Raw genomic sequence first — 16239 nt, forward strand, 5'->3', positions numbered from 1 at the left:
GGGAACATGAGCAAATTACTTCATCTTTTTGTGATAATTTCTTCTGGAAAAGAGAAAATTGGTAAAAATAACTGGAATACTTGCCTTCTGCATTGAGCACATAGGATAACAACATAAACATGTCACACAATAAAAAATGTACACATTTGATGTTATTTCCTCTCATACACATCTTCATCCTAGATACTAGTCATATGCCTTTGTAGAGAATGCATTTCAAATGATTGCCTTCTAAATGACCATTAAGATTTTTTTTAACCATGGAGACCTATTTCTGTTTTATGTTTTGTTTTTACTTTTTTATTTTGAAATAATTGTATTTTCACATTCACCGGAAAGATACTACAGAGAGGTCCTCTGTACCCATCACCCAATTTCTCCCAATGGCTTTGTCTTACATAATTATCGTACAGTATCAATACTAGGAATTTGACATTGCTGTAATGTGTGTGCATAGTTCTGCGGTAGGTTTTTAAAAATGGCCTCCCAAAGACGTATTCAATTCCTGATCCCAAGAATCTAAAAATATTACTTTAGATTGCAGAAGAGTTGAATATGAACTAATAATGCAAAAGATGTGATGAAGTCAAGGATCTTGAAAGAACAAATTCATCCTGGATTATCCAGTTGGGTCCTAAATGACGTCACAGTAGAAGAGAGAAGCTGTGGGTGACTACGGACACACATAGAACAGAAGGCAGTGGTGAAAAGAAGCAAAAGAGATGTGATCACAAGCCAAAGGAATGCTTCTAGCCACCAGAAACTGGAAGAGGCAAGTAATTTTCCCCCTAGAACTTGTGGAGGGAGGGCAGCCTTGCCAACACCTTGCTTTCAGCAGAGTGGTACTGATTTGGGACTTTTGTCCTCCAGAATTTTAAAAGGATAAATTTCTGTTGTTTTAAGCCATCCCGGTTGGTGAGAATTTATTTCTGCAGCTACAGGAATCTAAAAGCAGTTCCATCTCATTTTAATCATATGGAGAGATTGGTATAACTACAAATGCAATCAAGACGCAGAACTATTTCATCACAGCAAAGACCTCCCTCGTGATAACCCTTCTAGTTTCTGCCTTTAAGGATCTTTTTTATGACTTTTTAAAATATAATGTCCAGGGTTTTTATTTGTAGTGAGAAGAATAGAGAAAATTACATCTAAATGTAATTTTAAACGTAAATGTAAATGAAGATGAAAGTCCTCATCTTTTCTGGAAGTAGAAGTCTCCAGAGTCTGTTGTTAACAAAGTGTGCTGTGGTTTCCCTCCCAAGTAATATGCAATTCACACGTGAGTCCAATTGTATATGCTACTTATATCTGTTGTGAATTTTACTGTTACCCAAAGGCAGGTACACAGCTTGCAAAACTACTCATATATTTTAATGGCTATTAAAGACATTATGTCTGCTCTGTATTTATGTTTTAAATTTAAATCTCATTAAAAAAAGACAATGGGTTAGCAAAACTGCTTCTCTTCAAAATAAAGCTTTGACTAGGAGAGGATATGCATTTGCCCCAACAAATAACAACTAGAATTCTTTTTTTAAAAGGAAATGAGATTTTTTTTTACAAAATAAAAGTCACCGAGGGCTGCATTTTTATAGGAAATTCGGAACAGATAAGAAATAAAAAGCATAACAACCCCAGTCTTGTAATCCCATCTCTCTGCATTAATTACTGATGTATTTTTTATTGGATTATGTCTATGCGATGAGTCTCACCAAAGGAAAGGAGCCCAGGTATGGAGTTGGCAAATACCATTTGGCCTTAGTGTACATGTCTGGATGCTGTTCACTCCTGCTCCCTAAATCTCTCTCCCCCTTTAGAGTCTGCCTCAGATTACTATGCCTTTTTAATCAAAACAGTATTTTAAACACCCTCTTTAGAACACTGTTCTTCCAAACACTGTGTAATCAGGTGAGGGACACCTGCCTGCGACCCTAAGCCTCTGATAGTCCTTTCCCAATGAACTCGGCGTCACCTCCTGTGGAGTACTCAGGTTCCACTACTGGCACATTGGAGTTCTCTTCGCCCCAGCCCGACCCTCCCCATCCTCTAGAGTGGCGGGAATAAAGGATCGGCCTCATTGGGTGTGCAGCCCGGAGACCCGAGCGCGCGGGGGCATGGCTGGGCATCCCCTCCCTCTCCAGCTCGAGAGACAGCGCACCCTCCGGCCTCGGGAGCAGCGGCGCCCAGCGATCCCGGGCAGGGCTCCCCTAGGCCGCCAGTGACATCACTGGCGAAGCGGATTCCAGGCGCCCGGCTCCTGGTTTTGAGAGACGTAGGTCGGTTAGTCCGTCTCTGTCAGTGGGCCGCTGAAGAGGGCTCATCGCCGGTTCCGCACCGCGGAGCGACAGGACCCGGAGGAGGAGGGAGAGCGAAGGCGGCGAGGGAAGGAGGACCCCGGCAGGCGACAGCATGCAGTTCAGGCCGGCGCACTTCCCGCTGCCTCTCCTGCCGGCGCTGGGCCTCAGCACCAGGTGAGTCCGGGAGCGTGAGTGACCCGAGCCGAGGGGCGCTGCCGGCGCGAGGCTGGTCCTACTGGAAGCCACTTACGGGAGCTAAAGGCACACAGTTCAGCTCTATGCGTTTCCTGCCTCTATTAGAGTTTCTAAGATCAGAATTCTGATCTACTGTGGCCGCAAAGGCCTTTTGGAGGAACTTCAGGACTGCTTCCTGTGCAGGGACAAAGGATTTTTCTTACCAAACACATGTTTCTGTCCAGCCCCAAGAGTAGTGAGCATATCGTCTACAAGTAACAGAGACCAAAGACGTGGAATAGAATCAAGTTACAAGGAGGAAATTGTTACCAGGGAATGTCCCTGCGACAGCCTCTTAAGGCAGGTGTCTGGTTTTAGGGTATAGAGAGCCAGAGAAAGCAGACTGGCTTTAGGATACCTGGAACGTTGTACAAAAAAAAAAGAGGCGAGAGAGAGAGAGAGAGAGAATGAGAGAGAGAGAGAAAAAGAAAGAGAGAGAGAGAATGAGAAAGAGAGAAAGGAAAGAAATAACAAAAAATGCACAGAACTCTGAAATGACCTGGTTTAACTTCTGGAGGAGGCTAAGTGGTGTGGAGAAAGAATACAAACATTTTTATTTGTGCGTCCTCTGACCTGAGCTAAACACACAGCAGACAGGGCCAGTTGTAGTTAGAAACACATTTAGAGTACCGATGTCCTCTCACTGACTCCAGATGTGGCTTTTTAAACGTATTATTTATAGGTAAGAGAATACACAGATTTTAAGTGTACAGCCAGATTGAGTTTGGGCAAATACATGTAAATTAAGATACAGAATATTTATTTACATTACTCCAGAAATTCCCTGAGTATCCCTCTTCAGGAAACACCTACTGAAATGTAAACACTTTTCTTATTTCTGCCACCATAGTTTAATTTTGTTTGTTCTTTAAATTTTTATAAATAGAATCATGCAGTATATATACTTTGTGCAGTTTCTTTCACTTAGTAAAGAGTCTCAAATTCATGCATATTTTCGAATCAGTAGATTGCTCCTTTTTAGTGCTGAGTGATATTCCATTGTCTGAAGAAACCATGATACGTTTTATCCTTTTACTTGCTCATGGGGCATTTGAATTGTTTTCAGCCTTTGTCTTGTAAAAAAAGTTGCTAAGAACATTCTTGTAAATCTTTTTTCAGATATTTAGGAATCTCTCTCTCTCTTTTTTTCTCTCTGTAATTGCTGGGTAATAAAATAGGTATAGTTTAACATTATGAAACAGAGGCCACCTGTTTTTCAAAGGTTTTGCACCATTTTTCACTATGACCAGTAAGGTAAGAGCAATCTAGCTGTTTCACATCATGGAGAACACTTAAAATTTTAATCTTAATTTTAGCAACTCTAATCTGCAGTTTGCCTTTTAATTTTATTAATCACACTCTTTGCAAAGCAAGTATTTTTTCATATTGGTGAAATCCAATAAATCATCTTTTAACGATTAGTGTTTTTTTCCTTACCTAACAAATATTTTCATACCACTAAATCATAAAATTATTTTGCATATTCACTTCTAGAAACATCACCATTTTAGCCTTTATCTTTACATCTATAATCAACTCAAATTAATTTTTTGTGTTTGGTATGAAATAGGGGTCAGGGGTTTTTGGTTTGTTTGTTTTATTTTTCCAAATGGATATCCAGTAAGTAATTTCAACATTATTTGCTAAAAAAGTGATTCTTTTCCCATTGGATTGCATTGCAGTCAGTTGAAAAGCATTTCACTGTAATTGTGTGGGTCTATATCTGGCATTGTGATTTTGTTTCATTGACCTATTATCTATATATCTTTATGATAACTTGAGATTATATACTTTAAGGTACTTTTATAGAAGTTCTTCAAATCCGGTGATGTAATGTCTCAAATTTGTTCTTTCTTAAAAAGCTTGTTTTTCCAGCTTCTTTGTATATGTACATATATTTTAGAATCAATTTCTTAGGTCCTATAAAATGTCTATTGGAATTCGATTCAGATAGCAATGCACCTTCAGAAAAGTTTGAGGAGAATTGACACCTTAACAATTATAAATCCTCCAAGCAATAAGTCTGATATATCTTTCATTTACATAGATCTTTTTAAAGTTCTCTCTGCAATGTTTTGTAATTTTTAGTGTATCACACTTTACATTTTGGGTTAAATTTAATCCAATGCAATTTATGTATTTTGGTGCTATTGCAAATGGCAATATATTTTCCGATTGTTTGTTGCCTATTTTTAGAAATATGATAAAATCTTGAATATTTACTTCACATCCCTCAACTTTGTGACATTTGCATAGTTTTTCTACATATTTTGTTGTTGAGTCCTAAAACATGTCTTATAAACACAACTATTTTGTCTGGGAATAAATATGGTTGTGTGTTTTTCTTTTCAATTATTATGTGCTTTTTTTTCTTGCCTTATTTCACTGACCTTTTTCATTTGACTAGGTTCACCAGCATAATGCCAAATAGGAGTGTGGAGTGTGGCTACCCTTACCTTTCCTCAGTCTCAGGGAGAAATCATTTACTATTTCACCATTAAGTATTCTGATAACTATAAGGTCCCTTTACCAGCCTAAGAAAGTCCCTTCTTTTCCTAATTTTGCTGGGAGTTTTTACATATGAGTGTTAATTTTTGTCATTTATTGCATCTATTATAACTACACATTGCTTACTTGTACTGTTATTATGGTGAATAACAGTTTCATATTTGATTGTTGAAATAATCGTGCCTTCCTGGGATGAACTCAATTTGGTCATAATATCTTGCCATTTAGATATTGCTAGGTTTTAGTTTTATTTATTTATTTATTTAGACACAGAGAGATGGGGGGGTGGCAGAGGGAGAGGGAGAGAGAGAATCCCAAGCAGGCTCCAGGCCCATTGTGGAACCGGTCTCAGGGCTCGATCCCATGCCCTTGAGATCATGACTAGAGCCAAAATCATGACGCTTAACTGACTGAGCCATCCAGGCACCCCATTAGGTTTTATTTCTAATGTCCTATTGATGAATTTTGTGTTATGTTCATGTATGGTATTGCTTTGTAGTTTTCTTTTGTTGTAATCTTCCTTTCGTATTTTGTTATCACTTTATATTGGTCTCAGGAAATAATCTGGAAAATGATTTTTTTCCTACTTTCTGAAAAAAGTTTTGTAAGACTGGTGTGATTTCTTAAATGTCTGATAGCATACAGCAGTGAACTAATTAGTGCCTAGTATTCTTTGAAAGAAGACTGACAATAATTCCATCTTTCATAGATATAGATACAGTTGTGCTCTTTAAAGAAGAGTATCAATTATATCTAAATTGTTGAATTTGGGGGGCATGAAGATGTTCATATTTCCATTTATAATTGTAATATTTATAGATACCATAGCCATATCTTCTCCTTCATAATTTTAGTAATTTTATTTTCTTGGTGAGTCTTACTTAGGATTTTTCAAGTTCATTTCCCCCCCCCAAAAAGCTTCTATTGGCTATGCTAATTTCTCTTCTCGGTTGTTATTTTTTAGTTCATTTACTCCGTTCTTCCTTTATTATATTCTTCCCAGTATCTACTCTGAGTTTATTTTGCTCTTCATGTTCTAGTTTCTTAGGGTAGAATCTTTTAAATTGCTTTCGAATTGTTTTACTTTTTAAGTATTAAATCTAAGTTATTAAATCTAAGTATAAATTTTCCTCTAACACTATTTTAACGTTTCCTTATAAATTTGGGGTTTTTTATTGTTTGTTTTAATTCAGATTGAAATATTGACTAATTTTTTGTATGCTTTCTCCTTTGACCTATGGTTATTTAGAAGTATTCTACTTAATTTCCAATCACTTGGGAATTTTTCTGATATCTTTTTGTTACTATTTCTAGCTTAATTCATTTTTCCTGAGAACGTATTATACGATTTTAATCATGTAAAATGTATTGAGACATATTTTATTGTCCAGCATATAATCTATTATAGTGAATATTCCTTGTATATCTGAAAAGAATGTGTGTGTGTGTGTGTGTGTGTGTGTGTGTGGTTTTGTTTTTGTTTTTTCATTTGGTGTGTGAGGTATTTCATAAATGTAAATTACGTTAATTTCTGTGGTACTAATATTCAAAATTTCGATAATCTTATAAAAATCCCCAACTATGAATTAAGGATTTAGTACTATCAACTTTTTTCACCATGTTTTTTGAAGTATCTTTCTGAGAGGCACACTTTCTTGGGTTTTTCTTCTTGATGAATTGACCATTTTATCATTAAGAAACCTCCCTCTTATCTCTGGGAATATTCTTTTTTTCACGTAAAGTCCACTTTATGTGATATTAATATAGCGTCTCCAGTTTGCTTCTTTTCTTTTCAAATCAGTAGAACTTTATTTTCAGTTTTTCTTACCAATAATATTAGGACAGAGCCTGTTCTTCCCTCTGGGATAGTTACTTATTTTATGTATTTATTCCAATCATCTGTAAGCATTAAAAAGAAAAAAAGTTACATAATGCACCTTTAACCTGGCACTTATTGCTTAGGCTTGGTGAGTTAGGGACACTAAGGTAGAATGGAGAAGTTCTTAACCTGTGCCTCACCAATCTAGAAGTTAGAAGATGGGCTGGCATAAGCCCTTTGAAATTGTTTGCAACGTCAAAGATTATGTATGTGTACATTTTCTAGGTGGGAGATCTGAGCTTTCTCCAGAGGATTTCTTACTTTCCCAGCTAAGCAAAGTACAAAACGGAGGCAGCATTCTTAAATCTATAAATATCATGTGGATGGCTTCCCTCAATCAGAAGATGTAACTCTAGCCACTTTGTGCCTAGTGTTATTCACTAAAACTAATTTGTGCTAATCCCTTAACAATGCTTTATCATTGAAATTTTGGTTGCTACAGTTTATGCCTCAGCAGTTTTTACATCCGTAATTAGCCTTTTTTTCTATTATGAAAATTTTAAAACACATTTGAGCAAAAGAGATTTTAATAAGGCCATAATTATCTCATGCTTATAGATACAAATTAGAAATAAAATGAATTAAAGAAATACAATGATCATTACATAGGGAACAATTTCTGCTGAAAAAAGCACTCAGGCCCTGTGAAACTCCCTCCTATTTCATGCTTTTTATAAGTGTATGTCAGCACACAGTATGTGTACATCCTGGAATTGCATCATGGAAGGGCAGTATCAAGAGGATCCCCGTTATGGATGCGGATTCAGGTGACTTGAATGTGTTATCAGCCCTTGCAGTATCTTCCATAGTGATTATGGACAGGTCATACTTCCTGTCTAGGACCCAGTTTCTGCTCTCTGGGACCAATGTTATCTATTGGAAATTTAGAGTGAACCACACATACAAGCAATAGGTATTTTAAAATTTTATAGTAGCCATTAAAAAGAGTAAAAAGATAGCAGCTAAGTCAATGTTAATAATATATTTTATTAACCCAATATCAACATTATTATCATTTCAATATGTAATCAATATAAAATATTATTAAAATATTGTATAATATTTTTTCAAGCTAAGTTTTTAAAATCTATTGTATACTTTTTTTTTTTTAAGATTTTATTTATTTATTTGACAGAGATAGAGACAGCCAGCAAGAGAGGGAACACAAGCAGGGGGAGTGGGAGAGGAAGAAGCAGGCTCATAACGGAGGAGCCTGATGTGGGGCTCGATCCCATAACGCTGGGATCACGCCCTGAGCCGAAGGCAGACGCTTAACCGCTGTGCCACCCAGGCGCCCCTAAAATCTATTGTATACTTTATGCAGCATATCTCAATTTCGATTAGTCACATTTCAAGGGCACGACTTCAACATCTGACCACCTGCTATTGTACTGGCAAATAGCCTATATAAAATTACTGCTTTAATTCTATGAACATGGAAGTTAATGAGAAACAAAAACTCATCTTTAGAAGTTTGATTTGTGGCTTTATTATATCTCCTATGTCTCTGATTAGTATGTTCAATTATTTCTCTATCTTCTTGAAGACATGAAATAAAATTGTGCTAATTTAATATCTCTATCTACTAATTCAATCATTTGTGACTATGGCTCAGTCTGGATTGACTGAATTTCTCATTATGGATTGTGCTTTCCTGCCTCTTTGAATATCTGGTAATTTTTTACTGGATGGCATTGCATTGTAAAGGTGACATTATTTGGTACTGCATATTTTCAGATTTCTAAAATTTTCCCTGAGTCTTGTTCTAGAATGCTGTTATTTGGAAACAGATTGGTCCATCTAGGTCCTGCTTTTATGTTTTATTACGTAGGACCAGAAGGATGTTCAGTCTAGGGTTAATTTTCTCCACTGCCCAGGCAAGTTCTTTCTTAGCACACTGCCATGTGAATTATTAGGTTTTCCACTACGACTTATGGGAACTGGTGTTATTCTTGGTCTCCTATGAGTGCTCGAAACTGTCCCCTGTAATGCATTTGGTTGGTTCTTTCCTCAACCTGACATGGTTTCCTTATGTGCACGTAGTGATCACTACACCTGAGGGCAAGCAGAATCTGCCAACCCACGTGAGCCAAATGGACGTGTACATTGTCTTGTGCTGAAGGCAGGTAAGACCCAGCAGACTCAGGTAGCTTTGTACCTCTCCCCTGAACTGTCTAAAAGAATTTAGACAGGAGGACTAAACCAGGAAGAGAACTATTACCAGGGATAACTTTTATCCAAAAGACTTTTCTGCATGCCATGGGAACCATTTGTTCACCAAACTTTTGCTCTTCTCATCTTCCTGTGAATTGTCTTCCTCTTCTTTGAAGTCCCAGACCTCTGTCCCGTTCTCCTAAGCTCAAGATGGTATATAAACCTTAATTACCTACCTGCCTTGGAGTCTCCTATTTTTATGGGGCTCCCATATGTATGAAATGAAATCTGTTTTTCTCTTCTTGATCTGTCCTTTTCAATTTTGTTATTGGCCAGTCTAAAAGGAAAGAAAGGAATTTTTCACTATCATTCAGTCGAGCATAATTGGACTTTCCTTTCAGTGTAAGGATTGTTGATCATTCTCAAGTTTTCTGATTTGTCTTTCTTTGCACATGAAATCTACCTGACCTTAACAAAATGAAACAGGATGCCACTAATATACATTATTTCCCCATAAAGTTAACACAATATAGATTGTTTTAAAGAAAGCATGTTGTTCTTCAATACCATTATATCTTGCTCCACTTATAGGTATTTAATTATTTTTCAATTAACTCTATAGAGAACCAGGCGAATTTAAATCACAGTTATTCTTTGGGACTTTCTGCCCTTTTTCCTACCTTTACAGCTGAAATTTAATAATCACATATTTATTCTTCTAGAAAAAAAAGAAATGCTTAAAATTGTGCACTTAGGCAGATGCTTCTCAACACGTTAAAACTTATTACAAAAATATAATTTGTAAACCCTCATGATGCAATAATATTCAAGACAGAGGAAATAACATTCCTAGAGTTGCAACAGTATATTTGCCTTTTGAATATTTTATAATTTAACTATCTCAGAAATATTTGTAGTTCCTGGCTGCCAAAATATTAATGATGGTTAAATTAGGCAAGAGAAATAACCATAATTATTTTTATGGTGATTTTTTACAAGGTAAAGGATAAAGTCTTTATTTTAAAATTTTACATGTTTATTAGCACAAAAAATTAGAGTAGACATTCCTACTAGTGAATTTGGAAAGGAAACTTCTGAAACATAAATTTATTTGAAGACTGTGATAGATTCTTCTTAAATTATCCTCCACTGTCAATTCATCAAGAAAACAAAACAAAATGAAAGAATGGACTTGAAAAACAAAACCCAAAGGATCAACGTGTACCTTGTTGGTATGTTACTGTTTAATTATTTATGTTACTGAATACTTATGGTGCTCCATCCCTGTGAGCAAATTTGAAAATGAATATGGTATTATCCATGTTTCATTTTGCAAAAGAAGATATGATTTAATTGACTTTAATATAAGGGCACTCTCTTTTCTCCTCCTTCCTTTCTTCCTCCTGTTCCCCTCCTTCTTTTCATTCAAGAGTTCTTATACGCATTTTGTTATGATGCGGGTTACAGTCTGAACCACACAGGTTCAAACAAGAACCACTTGCAAAAAGTGCTGTGGCACTAAGTGGCAAGTTCATTTTTCCTGTCACTAAAAACTGCTTCACTCCTCTGTGGTCACCAATAACAGGTGGTTTTCTAGCTCAAAACTTCTGGAAACCTAAGTTCTATGTAAAGCAATATCTGTCATATCCGCTTAGCCAGTATTGAATTCTTTTCAAATTTTGGGGAATGTGAGGGGCGCCTGGGTGGCACAGCGGTTAAGCGCCTGCCTTCAGCTCAGGGCATGATCCCAGCATTATGGGATCAAGCCCCACATCAGGCTCCTCCGCTGGGAGCCTGCTTCTTCCTCTCCCACTCCCCCTGCTTGTGTTCCCTCTCTCGCTGGCTGTCTCTATCTCTGTCAAATAAATAAATAAAATCTTTAAAAAAAAAAATTGGGGGGGAATGTGAGATTGAAGATCTTGGTTCAAAAGTATATTACTCAGTATTTGCTGTTTTTCATTTAGTAGCTCAAAGGATCAGCATTGTTTTAAAGTAAAGAAATGTGTTAACTGCAATTAGAAAAATAATAGTCATTGTATAATAACAACAGGGATAAAAGGTCTTCATTTAAGTATGACATCTTATAAATTTTATGGTTTTGCCCAGTCCCACCTTCTCATGAACAATTTTTGTAGCGGAAGCACTATTGCACTTATTAGTCCATAATTTTCCCCACATTGAACATATATTAGGGCCCTGGTGAGACTTTCTTTGTTGTCCATCAGGAAAACTCATAATTCAGCGTTCAGCAAAAGCCAAGCATTATGCTTTTTTTGAAGTGGCAAATCCCATAGAGATAAGAAAGCCATTTAATCTTGACAATTGGCTCTTCCCCTCAGGAGGTGGCAGGTAAAGTCAGTAAAAAGCAATTTAATGACAAGAATAATGTAACCAATATAGAAATTCATTTAAGATATGCACAAATAAGCATGGTCAAAGAAAATAAACATGTGTTGGTTTAATAGATACAGCATAGAATGACTGCACTTTTTAAAATGACTTCGTTCTGTAGAAGTATTAAATTGCTATTCCAAGACAGCCAGTAATTTACTTTGCAAGGAAAAATGTTTAGATATTCAAAGAAGTAACATGAAGTGTTCTTTAGTTCTTGGTGAAAAAAGGACCAGGGGGGTGCTTGAGAAGGCCTGTGTTTTATTCTGTGGAACCTTTTTGTTCCTTCATGCTGTGGTTCTGCTGTTGGTTTCTTTGGTTTGTTAAGTATGAAGTGACTTGTTAGGGAAAGGGACATCGCAGGCAAGGAATGTAATTCGACCAACTTCTGGTAATTTTTGCATCAAGCAAGTGACTTTAGCAGATGGTCAATTATAGTCCTCCCAAAAGGGGGCAACTTGGGGGGGTGGTCTCTCCTCGGCCCTCAGATCTGCAGCAGTCATACTATACATTTATTTGTATTCTATTTTAAGGAAATGTTTTATGTGGATGATACCTCAGGCTCCTCTTTTTCTCTCCCTTAATCTAACCTTAGTACCAATCAAGTAAGTTTGATGTTGGAAGCCGTTCCAGTATAACTTCTCTGAAATACTCAAAGAAATCTGAGCTAGTTTTCCTCAGTTCTACTCGCAAAATAAGGTTTCCACACACCCCTTCATGGGACTCTAAATGCATTTATTCATTTGTGATCAGTTTTATGCCATTCTGAAGAGTCAGAGTGTAGAAATTTATTCCTCCTATATTTATAAGATATTAATATGCCAGTGATGGGGTTTTTTGCAGGGGGCAGGGTTACTTTTCTGGACAGAAAATGTAAAATGCTCCTAGGAATGTACGTTTTCCCTCTGCCACTAATCTTTCATCTCTGCCAACTGAAGTGCTGGAAATATTGTTTTGTTTTGTATTACTTCAAGAAAAAGAAGTGGAAGCAAGTTAGATTTCACATAGTAACTTCGAGTACCTAATAACTAGCCCAGTGTTTGTTTTGTTTTTGTCTTATAAAGATGAAAAGTAACAGGTTTTAATAAAAGGTTATAATTTTCCTGGAAAAGTCTGACATGGAGGAAGGTGCAATTGGAGAAAACCCATAGAACCACCTTGCCTTCCCTCATGTCATCAAAGCAGGTGCATCATCTTCAGTGTACCCGCCTTTAAACTGTGTTAAAACATCTATCATCTTAGGAGCACCTGGGTGGTGCAGTCAGTTAGGCGTCCAACTCTTGGTTTCAGCTCAGGCAGTGATCGCAGGTTGTGAGATCAAGCCCCCCGTGGAGCCCTGCGTTGGGCTCTGCACTCAGCACAGAGTCTGCTTGAGATTTTCTCCCTCTCTGCCCCTCCCACTCATGCTTTCTCTCTCTCCCTCTACAATAAATAAATCTTAAAAAACGAAACAAAACATATATCATCTTATAGCAGAAAATAGAGACTGTAGTATGAATATCAGTATGTTTCATGAACTTAATTCTAGAAACTCTTGTCAAGCGTCTATGTCAAAATGTTGGATGCTTTTCCATTTTCCTAAAAATAAAAAATCTGAACCATGCATCTAATCATATGATTTAAAGATATTAACATACCCCTGATAATGTTAAGTGTATCTCTAAGCAATCCCAGACGTAAGAGAGAGTAGAGGCTCCTCCATTAGGCAGAAAGTCTTTTGAGGCAGAGTCTAAGTCTTAGGATTCTTAATGCTCTGCATGGATCATTTTTGAGTCTGGCAAGTGTGCTAAATATATATATATATATTTTTTGAGAAAACAATCAGATTTTTGTGTTCTCGGGTGACCTCTAAGCACTATTCCTACTTTTATAAGAGGCTGTGTCTTTTGGTGTTTACATAATACATTGGGAGGATATGGTATGTTTAATAGAGTCCCATGAATGTTACGATCATACTTTTGACAACAAGAAATTCCTTTTCAGTTGCATTTCTAGTTTTAGTCCTACTCATATAATTATGATTTTTCAAACAAATTATACATAGTCAAACTATTCCAGATTTCTGACTTCAAGGAGTAGACAACACATTTTTTAAAATATCCTCTGGTTCCTCCTAATTATTTGCCTAGGAATTATTTCATTTATATCTACTGTATTCTCTCTCTCTACCTTCTTTCTATGTCTTTCTCTGTGAATCACACACATACACATACACAATCAAACTGCTACCTCCTACCTGGTTTCTTTCATCCATGTAATAATCTTAACCTGACACATCTTCTTCCTATGCTTCTGAGGTGGGGAGGCTGTAGGGACTCCATTTTAGAAAGGTTCCTTCTCTGCTAGTTTTCTGTTAGGCCCCATTGACTCATGTTCTATATTTTGCATGTGAATAAGCCACAGAAGCTGTGCTCCCACTCCAAGCGGGAAGCAAGAAAGTTAATCATCTGAGTTTCGTCCTAAGCCCCAAACAGCTGAGAACACCTAGAAAGAGCCAGTTTCCAAACACTTCCAGGTCATCAGCTATGAACAAACCTCAGCTGATCATCAATACCCACTAAAGAACACCCGTTATTCACCTGTCACTCACCTTTGATCAGACCCTACCCTGGATTCCTGAAAGAACACATATGCTGGACCTCTTTCTGATATAAACCTCAACCCCAAGTAATGGACTCACTCTCCTTTCCTTTCTGAGTCTCCCAGCCACTCCATCTGTTCTACTCTATCGCTTATGCTATTTAATAAAACTCTGCTTTCACTTTCTCTGGCTTGCATTTGATTTCGATCCTGCATGAAGTCAAGGAGTATTTTGGCTGGTATTGTGGGACACCCTCGGATTCTCAGATGCAGCCTGCCTACATCACTATCCATCCAATTCATACTTCCTCTTTCCTTCAAGGCAGATCATCTGATTGTCTCTAAAAAGTCTCTCCCTGACCAGCTTTCAGCCAGCATCAGGTTATAGAGTGAGTCTGCCATATGCTTGCATATGTATTGCCTTCTATTTTTTCTTTTTTTAAAAAATTTTATATGAAATCAATTAACATATAGTGTATTACTAGTTTCAGAGGTACAGTTTAGTGATTCATCAGTTGCATATAATGCCCAGTGCTCATTACACCAAATGCCCTTTTTAGTGCCTGTCAACCAGTTACCCCATCCCCCCACCCACCTCCCCTCCAGCAACCCTCCATTTGTTTCCTATAGTTAAGAGTCTCTTGTCTCTTTCTATGACTGTGTTGTATTTTATTTCTCCTTTCCTTCCTCTATGTTCATCTGTTTTGTTTCTTAAATTCCACATATGAGTGAAATTGTGTGGTATTTATCTTTCTCTGACTGACTTATTTCACTTAGCATAATACCATCTAGTTCCACACGTCATTGCAAATGGTAAGATTTCATTTTTTTATGGCTGAGTAATATTTCATTGTATGTATTTTTCTAACATTAAACTTTTCAGTATATATATATTCCTCATGTAGCTCTATTTATTCTTATATATGAACTCTTTAAGAAATTAAGATTCTGGTCTATACTATATGTCCTAGTGAACCATACCTTATATTACTCAACCTCCTCAAATATACAACCCCAGGAAATAAGTTCCTTCTTTTTAAAGAAACATTTCATTTCCAGAATACTACACTATATAATTTTAAATTAAAGTACAGAAAAGTATAAAGACAAAAATTAATGCCTCCTGTAATCCAAGTACTTAAGCACTGTTGCCATTTTTTGAATCAATTCATAACAAGGGTATCAATATATAAGAAAAGTTGAATAATGATTTGTGATTACATGAGTTCACTTAACAAGTTGCAAATGCCTTGATATAAATCAAGCTCTGAATTTAGATTAATTCTAAAAGCTGATTACTTTCAACTTTGATAATTCATGTTTAACAATACATTACAATGCAGATTTCGGTAGTGTTGCTTAACCTATCAAATTGGCATATTTAGATCATTTATTTGGTTGCAATTAAGGATCTTGGTAACTAGGATTTACAAGTAAATTAACCAAAGGAAGTAACTTATTACCTTAATAGTTTAAAGAGGCTTTACCTAATTTCTCTGAGTGGGTAATTTTAGTTGACTTGGTTCTGAGTATATGCCTGCATCAAAACTTTGGATCTTAATAAACCACCTCGTATCTTGGACTTTAGAAGCAGTGCATGAGAAAACATTAGCTAAAAGTACAGCTATTATTTATAGGTATGTTTTGTTTAAACAAGGTAAAGATCTTGAAATTTATTCTATTTGTGTGAAAACTTACCAAAATGCTCCACGTAAAGTGGGGCAAAAGGAGAGAAAAGGGCTGAATTGACTCTTTGTTGTTGTTTATGACAAGAATGAGACAACTTTATATGTGCTAAAAAAAAAAAACAACTGTTGGATATATAATTCTGGCTCTCAAATTAATGATCTTGGATTCTGAAAGTGCTTCAGGAGTTTAGCTGGCCAGTTTCATCATTTTATGCCAAGTGATAGAGATTTTAATTGTTACATTACATTAGGAAAAAGAATACAATAAGGAGTATTTCAAAATAAAGCATAGTTATTACAGGCTGCACACTGTAATTTAAGTCCTGACTGTTGGCCTCTTCTTACAGGGACCACACAATGTGATGGCATGAGCCTGGGTTAACCAGGCATGGCCCAACTCAAGCACCCTCTTCTATAGAAAGATTCTACCCTACCAACTATTGTGACGTCTAGTTTAAAGTTTACCTATTTTTTTCTTTTCATTTCAATTCAGAAGTTGAATCTT

General features: G+C 36.5%; 1 protein-coding gene across 3 annotated transcripts in view; it reads left to right on the forward strand.

The window, feature by feature from the left end:
- Positions 1-2200: 2200 nt before the first annotated feature.
- LOC113265101 (zinc finger protein 133-like) overlaps positions 2201-16239 on the forward strand; it is a 50699-nt gene continuing 36660 nt past the window's right edge. For 2 of the 3 annotated variants that reach the window (XM_044389044.3, XM_044389046.3), the window contains exon 1: positions 2201-2474. The gene's annotated coding sequence lies outside the window, so the exon portion shown is untranslated. Of the gene's footprint in view, positions 2475-8746; positions 9048-16239 lie in introns of those variants that run through there. The other variant, XM_044389045.3, reaches the window with a different exon arrangement.

The sequence above is a fragment of the Ursus arctos genome, unplaced genomic scaffold (genome assembly GCF_023065955.2).
Source record: "Ursus arctos isolate Adak ecotype North America unplaced genomic scaffold, UrsArc2.0 scaffold_23, whole genome shotgun sequence".
Classification (NCBI taxonomy): domain Eukaryota; kingdom Metazoa; phylum Chordata; class Mammalia; order Carnivora; family Ursidae; genus Ursus; species Ursus arctos.